This window comes from Manis pentadactyla, chromosome 13, assembly GCF_030020395.1.
Source record: "Manis pentadactyla isolate mManPen7 chromosome 13, mManPen7.hap1, whole genome shotgun sequence".
Classification (NCBI taxonomy): domain Eukaryota; kingdom Metazoa; phylum Chordata; class Mammalia; order Pholidota; family Manidae; genus Manis; species Manis pentadactyla.
This window is the reverse complement of record NC_080031.1, coordinates 62,955,910-62,972,487: the sequence shown is the minus strand read 5'-3', so window position 1 is coordinate 62,972,487 and position 16,578 is coordinate 62,955,910. Positions and strand designations below refer to the sequence as shown.

The following is a 16,578-nucleotide window of genomic DNA, read 5'->3' as shown; positions in this document are numbered from 1 at the left end:
AATAGTGGTTTTTTTATTTCTAAATTTTTATTAAGGTATGACTGATATACACTCTTATGAAGGTTTCACATGAAAAAACAATGTCGTTACTACATTTACCCATATTATCAAATCCCCACCCATACCCCAATGCAGTCACTGTCCATCAGTGAAGCAAGATGCCACAGATCCACTATGTGCCTTCTCTGTGCTACACTGTTTTCCCCGTGATCCCCCACACCATGTGTACTAAACATAATACCCCTCAGTCCCCGTCTCCCTCCCTCCCCACCCGCCCTCCCCCACCCTCCCCTTTGGTAACCACTAGTTCATTCTTGGAGTCTCTGAGTCTGCTGCCATTTTGTTCCTTCAGTTTTGCTTCATTGTTATACTCCACAAATGAGGGAAATCATTTGGCATTTGTCTTTCTCCACCTGGCTTATTTCACTGAGCATAATTCCTTCAGTTCCATGTATGTTGTTGCAAATGGTAGGATTTGTTTCTTTCTTATGGCTGAATAGTATTCCATTGTGTATATGTACCACATCTTCTTTATCCATTCATCTACTGATGGACACTTAGGTTGCTTCCATATCTTGGCTATTGTAAAAAGTGCTGCAATAAACATAGGGGTGCATATGTCTTTTTGAATCGGAGAAGTTGTATTCTTTGGGTAAATTCCAAGGAGTGAGATTCCAGGGTCAAATGGTATTTCTATTTTTAGTTTTTTGAGGAACCACCATATTGCTTTCCACAATGGTTGCACTAGCTTATATTCCCACTAGCAGTGTAGGACGGCTCCCCTTTCTCTTCATCCTTGCCAGCATTTGTTGTTCTTAGTCTTTTTGATGCTGGCCAGACTTACTGGTGTGAGGTGATATCTCATTGTGGTTGTAATTTGCATTTCCCTGATGGTTAGTGATGTGGAGCATCTCTTCATGTGTCTGTTGGCCATCTGAATTTCTTCTTTGGAGAACTGTCTCTTCATATCCTCTGCCCATTTGTTAATCAGGTTATTTTCTTTGTGGGTGTTGAGACATGTAAGTTCTTTATATATTTTGGATGTTAACCCCTTGTCGGATATGTCATTTACAAATATATTCTCCCATACTATATGATGCCTTTTTGTTCTGTTGATGATGTCCTTTGCCGTACAGTAACTTTGTAGTTTGATATAGTCCCATGAGTTCATTTTTGCTTTTGTTTCCCTTTCTCAAGGAGATGCATTCAGGAAGAAGTTGCTCATGCTTATATTCAGGAGATGTTTGCCTATGTTGTTTTCTAAGAGTTTTATGGTTTCATGACTTACATTCAAGTCTTTAATCCATTTGAAGTTTACTTTTGTGTTTGGGGTTAAACAATAATCCAGTTTCATTCTCTTGCATGTAGCTGTCCAGTTTTGCCAACACCAGCTGTTGAAGAGGCTGTCATTTCCCCATTGTATGTCCATGGCTCCTTTATCATATATTAGTTGACCATATATGTTTGGGTTTATATCTGGGCTCTCTAGTCTGTTCCAGTGGTCTATGGGTCTGTTCTTGTGCCAGTACCAAATTGTCTTGATCACTGTGGCTTTGTAGTAGAGCTTTAAGTTGGAGAGCGTAATTCCCCCTGCTTTATTCTTCCTTCTCAGGATTGCTTTGGCTATTTGAAGTCTTATGGTTCCATATGAATTTTAGATGATTTTCTCTAGTTTGTTGAAGAATGCTGTTGGTATTTTGATAGGAATTGCATTGAATCTGTAGACTGCTTTAGGCAGGATGGCCATTTTGACAATATTAATTCTTCCTATCCATGAGCACGGGATGTGTTTCCATTTATTGGTATCTTCTTTAATTTCTCTCATGAGTGTCTTTTATGAATAGTTTTTTAAGAATTATATAACGCACAGAGTGGGTATTCTGTACATAACAGGTCTCATCCCTTTTCTTTCCATGAGTGTGTCCTTCGTGACTTTTACGACCCCTGTCCTCTGTTGGGTTTGGGTGTAGGGGGCCATGGGGATGAACCCCTGTCCTGGCTCATGATCAATGGGGGGGAGCTCTGGAGTTGGAGGCCCTTCCCTCTAAATGTATCATTATTTATTAAATGCACTAACTTGACCTCACCTGGAATGTCCCTTTAGCCATTATTTAGAGTACTCCCCTTATCAGTTATATTTTTCAATGTCCACAGAGACTTACTATGCCTATTTGCGAGCTTAAGTATTACATAGACCATGTCTGACATTGATCCTGAAGAGGCCCTGCTCTTTCCATTACTTCTTCTGGAGCTGTGCCTTCTTGAGGGTTTGTGTTTTTTTTTATTTTTGAAGAATTTTTATCTTTGTTATTCATAACAAATGTCTTCCCATTCTCCACTTTGAGTTTATAAGGGCCATTATGGGTAGAAACTTGTTACTGGTCTCTGAAAACAAATTGCCGTTGCTGCTTTCTTACATTCCTTCCCTCCCACCCAAAGGTCCTATTTAATTTATAAAATCACTTGTTTTCCTGATAGGATACATTTACCAGAGCCAATTAAATTTTTCTTCCTTAACTAGTGAAAAGACAGGACCAGAAATTGGCAAGATGAGGATGGAAATAGAAAGTCAAGCTCCTACCAGAATTATTTTAAGAAGAAAGCGTTCTCCTTTAAAAACTTGGGATGGCTTTACCCCTGAAAAGCTAGGAACTTTGGATTGCCATTTAAAGGTTCTCTTCACGTTGGAAAAGTAGGAACACCTCCAGCTTATCAAGAGAATATATTCCCTTATAGACCTAAGCAATTCATTCTGCTTATATGGTATCAAAGCATATGGGATTCTGCTTATATGGTATCAAAGTATATATAACTTAATTTCTAATAGCTGTATTTTCAATTTGCCTTTGGTTAATTCACTGTAATTAAACATAAAGCTTGTCACTTACCCCGGTAGTCTATCTTTATGTGCAAATCTTTTTAAGACAGAATGAGTTATGAGCACACATTTGAGAAGAGTACCTGTAAAATGCTACTGGTGATCAGTTCATTTTAAAAATGGCTCATAGAGACTGTTCTTAAGCCGAGTTTTATGTATTTCACAAAGTTTTATAGCATTTAAGTCCTGTATGTTGCTTGGTGTCTTAGGATACCTAAGCAAGATGCTGAAATTATTTTATACAATAAAACAATTGGCATTTTGTCTATTCAGAAGATAAGCATCGGCCTTTCTAAAATCAATACGGGGACATTTGATGATCAGGAGATTCCTTGGGTCAGGGTAACATAACCATTTTTATTCAATGAACACGTATTTACCGTTTTCAATGTGCAAAGCATTGTGTTGCCTGCAAGAGTTACAGAAATAATTACTTATTACCCTTGAGCTCAAGGTGATTAGTTTGACAAAAGAGAAAAGAACTTGCTTTTAAACAGAGGAACTCTGACAGAGGTCCAAATGTCCATGGAAGCAGTGAGGGGGTCTCTTAATTCCATTTGCAGTGATACCCAAAGCTTTACGGAGTCCGTTTTGGATCTTCATTGGTGCCCCTCTCTAGCAACTGTCTCCAGCTCTGGGAGACAGAAGAGGACAACCACATTTCTCTTGTCTTCCCCCATTCAACCAGCTTCTAGTCTTGCTTCCACCCTAAGTTTCCTGTCCAGTATCTGTACATCTGAATTCCTTGCCAATCTGGACACAGGATGGAGAGGAACGATAAATTTTGAACTTTTTATCCTTTGTAGGCAAGACAGTGAATGCCTTTGCTAGTCAACCAGGAGTACATCCTTCCGTTTTGAAGGAATTCTTGAAATAAACATGAGGATAATTAAAATTCAGGATCTTGGCAGAAGCACTTAGATTTTCACCTTGAGTTGACAAGTTGACCTCATTTCATTTACTGTGAAATTAAAAGTGACAGGTTAGTGGTGAGCACAGGTGTGTCCCTATGATTAGATCTCAAGAATGTCATTTTGATCATCAATCTAAATGGCACACCCTAAAGTTGCTTGCTACACAACACTTTCTTCCCTGTTACGTTTCAGTGTCTTCTACTTTCTTGATTACCTATTCACACCCATAATTCTCCTATTTCATAATCATTTAGGAGTCGAAAGGAAGGCAATATTAAAGCCAAATAAATAAGCTAATGATGGGGGACTGCGGGGTGGGGGCCTTGCACCTAAGGAGGAGGAGGCCACATTTTTAACTGGTAAATTGTGGAGGTGCCAGGCTTGTAGCTTTGTGTTCTATGTATGTGTCTTATCTAAATGTAATCATGACTTTATTTACTCAAATGGTCCATTATTAAATTTCAAAAACTTTTAATAAACATTTTACGAGGACTATTTAGTTTCTTTATGATGCCTTGTTAAAACCTTTGTTTTAACATTTTTTTCTATCAACTTAATAAAATTTGTGCCAACATTTTTAAATTGTATACTTTTAAAAATATTATTTTATTTATTTATTTATCTTGGTATCATTAATATACAATTACATGAGCAAACTGTGGTTACTAGATTCCCCCCATTATCAAGTCCCCACCACGTACCCATTTCCAGTCACTATCCATCATGTTTTAACATTTTTAATCATTGGAGCATGCAGAAGCTGCCTCAAAGCCATCTACCTGCTCTGGGCTTTGGAGAGCAGCCAGTGCTCGTACCTGGCTTGTTGATCCTCTGCCTCTGGCTCAAAGTTGCTTACATGATGTACTTTTCATGGTATTGTCAGTCTGCTGGGTGCACAGCTTCCTCTCAGAGGCAGTGGGCCTTTTCTCCCATGACCCCAGCTGCCTTTGGACAGGCCAGTTGTTATTCCCAGGGAACAGTCGTGCACACCCCTGTTCTCAGCTGTTTGGGGTCAGGGAGCCATGACTAGCCTTGCAGCAGGGTTAACCACGCCTGAGCCACTCCAAAGTCTACTCATTTCTAGAATTGGAAGGTACTGTGTGCTATTAAGAATTAAGGTAGTGAGCTTTTGTTTGTATTGACTGTTTAAAATTGTAAGCATTAACTAATGTGTCATAAGACAAATCATAATCAGAAGATTGACACTCACACATCATATGATTACAAAGTAAAATCATAAGGTATTATCCAGTACAAGGTTTATCTTTTTACTTTTAGCCTTGCACTGGGTGATATCTTACAATTTTCTGGTTTCTTACAGAGAGATAAACGGTTGTAAAATTTTAGCTCAACAGTTTTATTAGAAGAATGACTCACAGAAAAATAAACATGATGACCTGTAAGTTTTGATTTGAATTGTTCTTGGGATGATTTCACATGATTGTATAAGGTATGAATAATTAAGTGGAATCTAATTCTACTGGAATTCCAAAGGAGTTGGCAATTCAAAGGAATGTTTATCCTGTAATAAGGCTTGGGTCAGAGGGCACTTAAGGACATTGCATTCTTAACATAGGGTCTCTTTTGCACTATGAAATGTTTCATTAAAATACTGGTGTGAAGGAAATACATACAGTTGATTGATCAAGTATGAGGGTTTACACACAACCCTGGTACTCTCGATCTCTCTTGCTCTGTTTTACTCTAATTTTTTTCCCCCAACGTACTTATTAAGTTCTAAAATATTAACTAGCTTACTGATATGTTTATTACTCACTTCCTTCTCTCCCTGCTAGAATATCAACTCCATGCAGAGATCTTTAACTGTCTTTTTCATTGATGAATCCTGAACATCTACAAAAGCTTGTAGAATATTGAAGATCTTTAACAAATAGATTCTTGTTGAATGTATAAACTAATGAAGATAATGGAATTTATTTTCTTAAATAAAAAGCATCATTATTCTTACCTGTTATAATTTTTATTTGGAATTTTTCCAAGAATAGATGTGTAAAACACACCATGGGAACTTGAATTACTTAAATACTAGTTTCAATTTCTACGTTCTTGGTGTAAATGTTAAGTACACTACAATTTTTTGGATAATCTTTACTCTTTTATGTCTCAATGGATTTATATAAATGAAAAATGGATTTATAACACGGAAATGACAATTGAGTCTTCACTTTTCAATCAGCAGTTATTGTTACTGCTCTCGATCAGGATCCTAGTTTTCTATTCTAAAGCCCCCAGAGAGTTTCTCTCAAGGATACCAGTGGGGTTTCTCTGGAAATAAAAGGGTGTATTTGACAGGATCAAGAGACATTTCATTGACTGTAAGATATACTGCTCTCAAGAAAAATGAGAAATTTATTATAATATTAATATAGTATAATTAGATATGATATATAGTGATATACTTACTATAATATAAATATAATATTATTATATTAATACATAAAGTATAAATACACCTGAAACTTTCTAGGCAATATTTATATTTTACACCTAAAATTCTTAACACAATCTGCTTTGAGAAGGGTCATTTCAAATAGTGTTACTGACTCTGCTATTAGCTCTGTGGGTATCAATGGCCGTCAGTATAAGCAACATGGCTAGTATTTCTTATATGTGCTAATAATCTGTCATTTTTATATTATTTTCATTACTTTATTAGGGAACATAACGATCTACATCAAAGGAATCTAAATGAAATAAAAGATTGGAAGGGTTTTGATCTTGATGAAATGAAAGATCGGAAATCTACAAAATGACTGTTCTTTCTGACTCATGTAACTTCTTTCTTTGGAAATGGCTGCCTCCCCAAATTGGCCAAGAAGCCTGTTACCGTTAATACATGTTTTTTAATGGTTTGCAATAACAAAAAAACTAAGAGTTCCTTTCAAATAAAGTTTATTGAGGTAATTACATTATAGGTTTATAGTTCGGTGAGTTTGGAAAAGTGTATATATATCCATGTAACCCAGTCAAGGGTTATATCCATCATCCTGATCAAGAAAGAACATTTTTATCACAACCAGAAAGTTCCCTCAATTTCCTTTGCAGTCAGTGTTCTTCCCCACAAACCCCTCCATCGTCAAGCAATCACTAATCTAATATTGTCAGTTCTAGAGCTTCATATAATTGGAATCCTTGCATTATAGGCTGTTTTATAGCTGGCTTTTATTGCCTAGTATGTTTTTGAAAATTGTCCATGTTTAGCATATATCATAATTTACTGTTTGGGTTTTATTGAGTATTCTTCATACAAACTTTTACATTTTTTAATCCATTCACATGCTCATACACATTTAAATTATTTCCTGTTTGGCGATATGAAATAAATACCTCTAACAATTTGTATATAACTATTGGTGTAGTCTTATGTTTTTATTTCTTTTGAGTATATATGTATGAATGGAATTTCTGGGTCATGTGTTAAGTCTATTTAAAAGAAACTGGTAAAGGATTTTCCAAAGTGATTTTAATCATTTTACACTCCCAAGAGCAAATTTGAAACTTTAGTGGTATTCTATACTCTAAAACTTGGTATAATCAGTCTTAATAATTCTGGCCTTTCTGGTGATATCTTGTGTTTCACTGTGGTTTTAATTCATATTTCTTTGGTGACTAGTGATGTAGAGCACCTTTTATGTGCACGTGTATTCACAACTTAAGAAAGTTGTATTGTTTTATTTTTGAATTGTGAGACTACTTCATATATTCTGGATATAAAAGTCCTTTCCAAATGTATCTTACAAATATTTTCTTCTAATTGAACATGGGTTTTGTGTGTGTGCATGTGACTTTAATTTTGGTTATGAAGGTTTATTGTTAACAGCTTTATTGTGATATAATTCACATGCCCTAAAGCTCATCCATTTAAAGAATACAATTCAGTGGTTTTCAGTCTATTCATAGATTTATACAATCACTATCACAAGCAACTTTAGAATATTTTCATCACCCACAAAGAAACCCTATACTCCTTAGCTAACATTACCCAGTCTCTGTCCAACCCACATTGCTGGCAACTACCCAGCCATTTTAATGTGGTTTTCTTAATAGTGTTTTTGAAGAACTGAGGGTTTTGATCTTGATGAAGTCAAATGTATTTATTTTTTGTATTTTAATGTGATTTTTGTACCTTGTCTAAGAAAATTTCACTAATATTTCCTCTAATGTATGCTTCTAGAAATTTTATAGTTTAAGTTTCATATTTAGTCTAATCCATTTCAAATAAAGCTTTATGTGTGATATAAGATATGTGGTAGAGACAAGGTTCTTTCTTTATTTTTAAATGGACATATAATTTTTCCTAGCATGATTTATTGAAAACTGTCCTTTTCCTTTTGAATTATTTTGGTACCAATATCAAAAAACAAAAATGAAACAATTGACCATACACACATGTGTGTTTATTTCTGGACTCTCATTTCTATTTTGTTTGGGACTGCATTAAATCCAGAGATAAATTTGAGGAGAATTGATATCTTAGCAAAATTTTGTCTTTCAATCAAAAACACTGTGTATTTCCCCATTTGTTGAGCTCTTTAATTTCTCTGAATGGAGTTTTTCAGTTTTTAAGTGTATAGTTCTTGCATGTATTTCACTAAATTTATTCCTAATTATGTTTTTGGATGTTATTTTTGGATTTTTAAAATTATTTCCTAATTTTGTAGCTAATATATGGTGTATTTATCTTATATCCCATAACCTTGCTATATTCACTTGTTAATATTAGTGCTCTTAAGGATTTTTTAGAATTTTCTATGACAACAAACATGTCATTTGAGAACAAGAGCAGTTTTAATTCCTATATTTATTTCTTTTGTTCACTGGTACTTTATTCACTGTCTTCTAATATGTTCTTAATCTAACATATTTGAATTTTTGATTTCAACTATTGTATTTTTCATCTCTTGAAGCTGATTTAAGTCTCTTATCTTCTAGTTCTCTAATCATTATGTTCATATTTTTCTTTATATCCTTGAGAAAATTTACCTTTATTCATAGCTTTTTAACATACCTTCTGCTATAAGCAGTCATTTCCAATACTTCATGGTCTGTGTCTCCAGATGATTTTTTTTATTGCTATAGCTAGTATTTCCCTCCTCCTTTGCTTGTCCAGCTATTTTTGAATGGATGCTAGAAATTGTTGTAGGCTAGATTGAATTGTACTCTTTTAAAGAATGTTGATGTAAGTTTCATATGATTTTTAGATTTTGAGGCTTTCTTTTAAGATTTAGAGTAGATTTAGTTCAATGAATCCCCATAAATAAGTTGATACCCATCTGAGGACTCTATCCAATATTCCTGGATAAAGTCTTTAAATTCTGGCTAGTGAGAGTTTAGTCCTGTGTGGACTGTAGGAATTGTTTGACCTACTGCTAGCCATTCTTTTTCTTTAATATTTTTATTCCCTAATGCATTCTCTAATACGCATGCAGATCAATACTCAGCAAAATATTTGAAGTGATCCCTCTGTAGGTCACTGGAGTGCTCACTTTCACTCTGTATCTTCCTTTCTCCACTACTTTACTCCAACAATTCTTTTCTGTCTCCCTTAACCTCAGTTCTGTCTCTATACTCAATGAAAATAAGACTCTGATAGGTTCGACCCTGTCTGCCCTGTAACGCAGAAATGCCTCCAGGCAGTAAGCTCTGGCAATTGTATGGCTTACTTTGTTTCCCTTCTCTAAGAGAGGATAGTCATTTTCTGCCTGTTGTATAATATGTGAAATCAGTTGTTACATGTATCTGTTGGGCTTCTCCTTAAGGAAGAAGGGAAATTCCTGTCACAGGTAATCATTCATGGACAGAAGTAGAATTTTCCTGGTTAGTTTTTATGATTTTCACTTTGCAGCTTAGATTCCCTAACCATTCATCCATTAAGACTTTTTTCCCTTTAATTCTTTGAACTTATTTTTGTTTTATTCTTTGAGCACATTTATAATACTGAGTTAATTTTTGTCTACTAAGTTCACTATCATGGTCATTTTAGGGTTGGTGTCTATTGACTGCTTTTTTCTTTTAAATGTATAGCAGTATTTTAGATCTTGTATGTCTAGTATTTTTTTCATGTCTATTATACATGATTGATAAAAATTGTGGAAACTCTGGGTTTATTTATTTATTTATGAATATGCAGTTAAATTACTAATCAATCACATTGGACTTATGCAGGCTTGATTTTATGCCTCATTGGAATCTGGAAAGCCCGGGTATTTCTCAAGCTTCTCTTACCTGTGGCAATAAATTTTCAAAATTCCTTTATGATATTTCAGGACTTGGTTTTAATTTGTTTTAGGGTAGGTTTAAAATAAGACTTACCTTAGAACTTGGTCCTTGTTTCAAAAGTTACCTTTTGGCGTGATATTAACAAGGGTTTAATAAGATCTCTCACATGCTCTCTACTGCTGTATCCTTGGCGATATAAAAACAGTAAAACAAAATAATGTAAACTCTCATCTAAATATTTGTAAATCACACTTTCTTAGGTAATAAGTTTTAGGTAACCAGACCTTGGTGGTACCTTCTGGAACAAAAGCCTATATAAGATGGCTTTGCTTTAGCTTGTTGGGGCTTTATTCATTCTCCTGGAAAGAAGTTTTCTATTTCTAGAATGTTTCTGAAATTAGGGTATGAAATTCACTTTGTTTTTCAAATTATTTTTGTGAATTATACTATATTTAGTCACTTATTTATAGCTGAAACTCTGGGGATTTAAAATTAACATCCTTGCCCATGAGCTTTATAGAAAGTTTCGGCCTTGTGTTCCCTGCTGTTCTGCTCTGCTTTATCCAAATAAAGCTTTATGAGCCAGGTGACATCATTATGAGTCTCCTGCTCACAATTTCACTTGGGAAGAGTAAGTACTCCAGGATCACATGTGCACTCTTGTGCTGGTGTGGTTTCTGGGACACCTTTGCTTACTTTTTGCACAGCTTTTTTGAGTTGACTTAGGCAGAATTCTACTCTGAGCATTAAAGGCAATGTGTTTCCTACTGAACTTTTTCTCCAACTCGTGTACTTACTAGACTTGCTTTTTCTGGAAAGATTTCAATTGAGGAATGGGAACAAAGATCACAATAGTTTTCTGACCACCATAAACTTCAATTCCCTTGGCTGCTGTTATATTCAGCTCCCTTAGCTGGGCCTTAAGGTCCAAATTCATTTCCAGCTCAAGGAGAGCCTGCGAGCTGCTGGAGAATTCACCCAGCTTTTCACCATTGGGTTTCACAATCTTTATGCACTTATTGAATATCTTCTCCTTGTTGACCACTGTGCTAAGGAGAGAAAATTTTATTTTTACAGTTTTCTCAGTGATGTATTGGATATAAATACATAGGTACTTAAAGATAACCAATGAGGTTACATTTCTGTTCATAAGCCATTTCATCAACCCTGCTTTTTTGTATCATTCAAATGTATCCTCCTCTCTCCACTTTCACTGCCACAATCTCCGTCCAGACTTTTATAACAACCTGCTTGGTTTACTGCCACTGGCCTCCTAACATCCACTCAAGAGATCAATAGTTCATTACCCACATAGCAGTATAGAGGGTATAACAGCATGTAAAAAATGCAAATGCCATCACTTGGAGTATGAAATCCTCCTCTGCACTTAGTGGGAACTATTTGTAGATGAAAGGAATGAGAGGGAAAGGAAGAAGATGTATCCTTGAAAAAGAACAAGAAAGTATAACACACTGAACAATTGGGTTCTTTAGTTACTGTGACTTGAACCACCCATTACTAGGTTTGCAGATTTATCTTTGCAAGTTATATTCTTGGATTCAGACAGTTTTTCCACTTCCTCTGGCCCACTTCAAACCAGCTTCCGCCCATCTGATTGATTCATTCTCTTCCCCATGACACATACATAAATTTCCCATGTTAACTGCTACTTTCAGATTAACAACCTCCTGGACAGTTTACCTGGCTTTATTTGAATTATCTTCTTTCTGAGAATACTGCCTTCTGGACTGTCTCTTCTTCCCTGACTGAACCCAAGTCACTGTCTGAGTGTGTCTACTACATTCAGCCTAGGTTTCCAGAATTAGGTTTCCTTGAAGTTAGAAAATAAAACTACTGCATGGTAGAAGAAAAAAAACTATATTATACTATATTTAGTCACTTTTGTTTAGGATAATAGGTATTTTTTTAAACATTTGAGTAGATATATATTTATTGTAAATTTAATCTGTGCTTTCTATTTTGGTGTTTGATATACAACAAAGAGATTGAACCATGTGTCTGTTTCTAGAGTGCAGTATTTTTGAGGACACAGGCCATTAAAATCTTGGGATAAGTGCTGTAATAAGGCATATGGAGTGTCATTGAACACTTATTGCAGTCTGCCAGGTAAAGTTTCTTAGGAGAATAACTGAAAATTGAGTAGGAGTCAGCAAGGAAGGAATTGGCGTGGTGTAGGAAAGAGTGTTTTGAAGAAGTACACAGAGATTTAAAAATGTAGGTGGAAGGGACCTCAGAGCATCTTTGTAGGTTAGACAGGGCTCATCAAGAGAAGAAACAGGAAAGTAAGCAGTGACTAGGTCATCAAGGGCCTTGTGAACCATGTGAAGGTGTTTGAATTTTATCCCAATGCAGTGGTTCTTAAACATGAATGTGCATTCAAGCCACATGGAAATCTTGTCATAGTGCAGTCTTACTCCCTAGGTCTGGAGTGGTGCCTGCTGTTCAGCATTTCTTTTTTTTTTTCCTCTTTCATTTATTTATTTATTTATTTTGGTATCATTATTATACATGTTCTGCATTTCTAACGAGCTCCTGCTTGTTGCCTGTACTGCAGGTTCATGGACCACTAACATCAAATAGCAAGCTGCTAAGGGAAACAGCAAGAATCTGAGGAATTCAAGCAGAGCATGAAATGTGATCAATATTTATTTGTGCTCTGCAAAAACGGCTTTAATTTCAGAATAGAGGATTAACTGGAGAAGGGCAAGATTAGATGCAGGAAGATTTCTTAGCAGGCTATTTTGGTAATCCTGGTCAGATACAACATTAGTTAGGCTACTAGATGGCACTGGGACGGACAGAACTGAGCTGATTCAGAGATTGGGGAGGTAAAAATGAGAATCTTTGAAATAGATTGGACTTTGGAAGTGAGAGAAAGAGAAAACAGAATAAAGAAAGAGTTCTAGGTTCCTGGTTTGGTCGAATTTATTGTTACTCAACATGGCAGACAGGACCTGTGTGAGGATTTTAAAACAGTAGAGCTTTATGAAAATGTCATTTTTTTTTTCAGCAAAAATGAGAAATGACTATTATCTCTAAATTTAGATACCTAAAGTATTTGGCATGAATATAGAATAAAAGACTGAAATTTTTTTCTTCAGTGGCTAAAATGAAGATTTTTTTTTTCTTGAATTTTAATACTTGAGACCAATCAATAAAATTAACTCCCTGGAGTTTGGTATGATTCATCCTAGGAACTGCCCCCCTCCAGTTAGGGGCTAGTGTGATGTTCTAATTGGAACACAGCTGGGTTTCAAAGTAGACCGCACTCTGCTGCCCGTGTAGATGTAGCATTTCTAGTGAGTCCTCAGGCATTAGGAAGAATGACTGGATTGCCTGCTGTGTGTGGCTGTGGGTCTGGTTCTATTGTTCTGTCACAGCTTACATTCTCACATAGGTAAAATCTGGTTATACTGAATGGCAGCTCTGAAGTCACAACAGCTGGAGATAATACAACATAAGGGAGGATGAGGAAAATTATATATATATATATACACACACACACACACATATATATATACACATACACACATACACACATTTTTTTTTTAATGACCAGGTGAAGGCATGCCTAGGAATAAAAAAATCTCAATCATAAACTGGCAAAGCCAATTCCTGACCAACTACCTCAGTCCCAAGCAGCCCGTTATTCCTGGACGTCCTGCCTGCTTACTACATGGAAGGTTTGACTCTCCATGTGATAAAGGAGGAGGGAGTAGGAGTCACAGAGCTTCTCTAGTCTTGTCCTTCTTTTTTGAGTTGGTTTCACTCTCTGGCAAGATCTGATATGTTGCCGTGCTGGTTTACAAGTTAATGATGGGATAGAGAACAAGTTGGTAAGGCACCAAATGACTGACCACCTTTCCCCAGGTCAGTCTGTCATAAAGCAGTTTCTACTTCCTTCTAACATCTTTCATTTACATGCCCAACACTCTCCAAGTAGAGTTAACTTTTCACTGACTTTTCTTCCAATAATTGTGGGGCATTGGATTTCGGCCAATGGAGGCTATTGGTGAGTGCGGTTACAGCCAGGAGTCTAAGTTTCTCCAGGTTGTTCTTTTTCTGCTCTGACGTTGTTCAGTTAGACTCTGAGTGCATCAAGGATTATGACAAAACCTCTAGTTCAAAAATACTTCCTCACTTTCCTAAACTTATGGACACTGACAATTTTTCTTTTCTCCCTTTATTTTGTGAGGTGGACATATTTTTTTTTTTTGCAGCTCTTGATAGAACTACAGTGACATAATTAATTGGAAGTGCAACATTGCTGACTAAATAAAACAGGCTCTTCCCAATTACCTCATTGTGTAAATTTAATTATGACATGGGTTTATCTTCCATAGATGAATTTCATGGCTATCCAAAAAAGTTATTTTGGAAAGTATGTGTCCACAATGGAAGGTTTTTAGAGACTGTCTAGTGATTAGGCTCTGCCATAGTCCCCACATTTATCTCATGAAGATCTGAGCTTTAGACGGGTGGTTTGACTTGATCAGGCTCACTGAGCCAGTTATGGATGGAGGCAGCATGATTTGTTTACTTAAGTCAGAGCTTTGTATCTTTCATGAGAATAACTTGTTATTCATCAAAAAGAAGGCTTTTTTCTAACTCCACCTCAGAATAACAGAAGTAGGATGTTCAGGAGAGAAACCTAGCATTAGGGTTCTTCAGAGCCACTAAGATATGCATCTATGTATGTGTGTAGATCTGTATTGAGGAATTGGCTCATGTGACTATGGGAGGCAAGGAGTCCCACCATTCACCATCTGCAAGCCACAGTACCAGGGAAGTTGGTAGTAGAGTTCAGCCCATGTCTGAAGGCCTGAGAGCTACAGGAGCTGGTAATGTAAATCTGGTCTGAGGTTGGAGAAGGTGAGATGGGATGTTCCAGATCAACTCCTAAGGCAGGAAAAAGAGACAAGTTCCTTCTTCCTTTGCCCTTAGATCTGTTCAGGCTCTCAACAGATTGGATGGTGTGCAAAACTGCTTTCCTTGGGTACACTGATTGAAATGTTAATCTCATCTGCAAACATCCCTACAACATTCCCAACAATGTTTAATCTATGCACCCCATGGCTTATCCAAATTGACTCATGAAATTATCCATCACAAGTCCACCTCTTAACCTGATGCCCATATACACCTTCTTAAGCCATACTTAATTTCCAAATAACAATAGTAACAAGGTCATAATTCTACCTAGTCTGCTACAACTATCCTGTGTACAAATGAAAATTCACTAACCACTTCCCCACTAAGGGAGGAGACTTAAGTGATATTACTCTTCCCCTGGATATCCTATAACTTATACTGTCATATAAAGTTAACCACACTTACACACTATGATATAAAATTAATACATCTTAAGTGACATGATAGGGGAAGAGAGAGAAAAGAAAACTGTGTTTGCCTGTATATCTGGCTGATACAGTCTTAGTTTCTGTAACTGGCCACTTGGCTGTAGCTGGTATTTTTAACTACCTTCTTTTACTACCTGTTCTGTATTCTCTTTGTCTTCAGCAAGCACCTCTGTTGGTTGTGGTTTCTAACTGGTGGGGTGACCCAAATATTTGGTCCTGGAGTGTCTGAGCCACTAGTAGTCCTGCCTGGTTAGTGTAGTTTTCTGTTGACCTTAATCACAGGACATGGTAACACTAAGTGATACCCAAGGGATCACCTGGATTATGGAAATATTCTTCCTTGCCTCCATGGCAGGGCAGTTTCCCTTGATGGTAGATCAGTTACTCCAGCCAATACTGAAATGGATTCCTTGGCCTATTGAGTCAGAAGCATGAGGAGCCTATGTGGCCCGTCAGTGACAGTCTTAACTTTGCATTCAGTGTGGACTCATTGGTGTGTCTCCTGGTGGAAGTATTCCTTCCTCTAGAACTAAGACCTTTAGGCTAGCAGAGCATATTGTTTCAAAAACACAAAGCAAAAAGTTCACTACTGAGTACCAGGGGTACTATCAAATGGTCCCACTGCTTTTCTACCCCGTGTTTCCTGGACCTCAGAGTTCTGGCTTTGGGAGAGACAGCACCACATACTGGTTGCTGATTTAAAGTTATACAGCCATCTGGAGAACTTTCCTACAGCCCTGCAGGGTGTTGTCACCTAGGCAACACTGTAACCGAGTCTTCAAAAGGCCATTGTACCATTATGTCATGTCCGTTGCTTCAGGATGGTGAGGTGTAGGGTAAGACCAGTGAATTCCATGAGCATAGGCCCATGGCCACACTTCTTTTGCTGCAAAGTGAATTCCTTGATCTGAAGGAATGCTGTATGGAGTATCATGGGGTGGACAAGGCATCCTGTAAGTCTGTGGATGATAGTTTTGATGGAAGTGTGGCGTACAGGGAAGGCAAATCCATATCCAGAGTAAGTGTCTATTCCATTGACAGAACACTACCCTTCCATGACAGAAGTGCTCCAATGTAACCAACGTGCTGCTAGGTAGCTGCCTGATCACCTCAGGGAGCGGTACCATTTTGGAGGCTCAGAACTGGTTTCTGTTTCTGGCAGATT

General features: G+C 36.8%; 1 protein-coding gene and 1 pseudogene across 1 annotated transcript in view; one reads left to right on the top strand and one right to left on the bottom strand.

Moving 5' to 3' along the window:
* Nucleotides 1–16,578, top strand: part of ISOC1 (isochorismatase domain containing 1) — a 165,657-nt gene that overhangs the window by 48,294 nt on the left and 100,785 nt on the right. The window lies entirely within an intron of this gene.
* On the bottom strand, nucleotides 9,835–12,508 carry LOC130680464 (40S ribosomal protein S7-like; annotated as a pseudogene).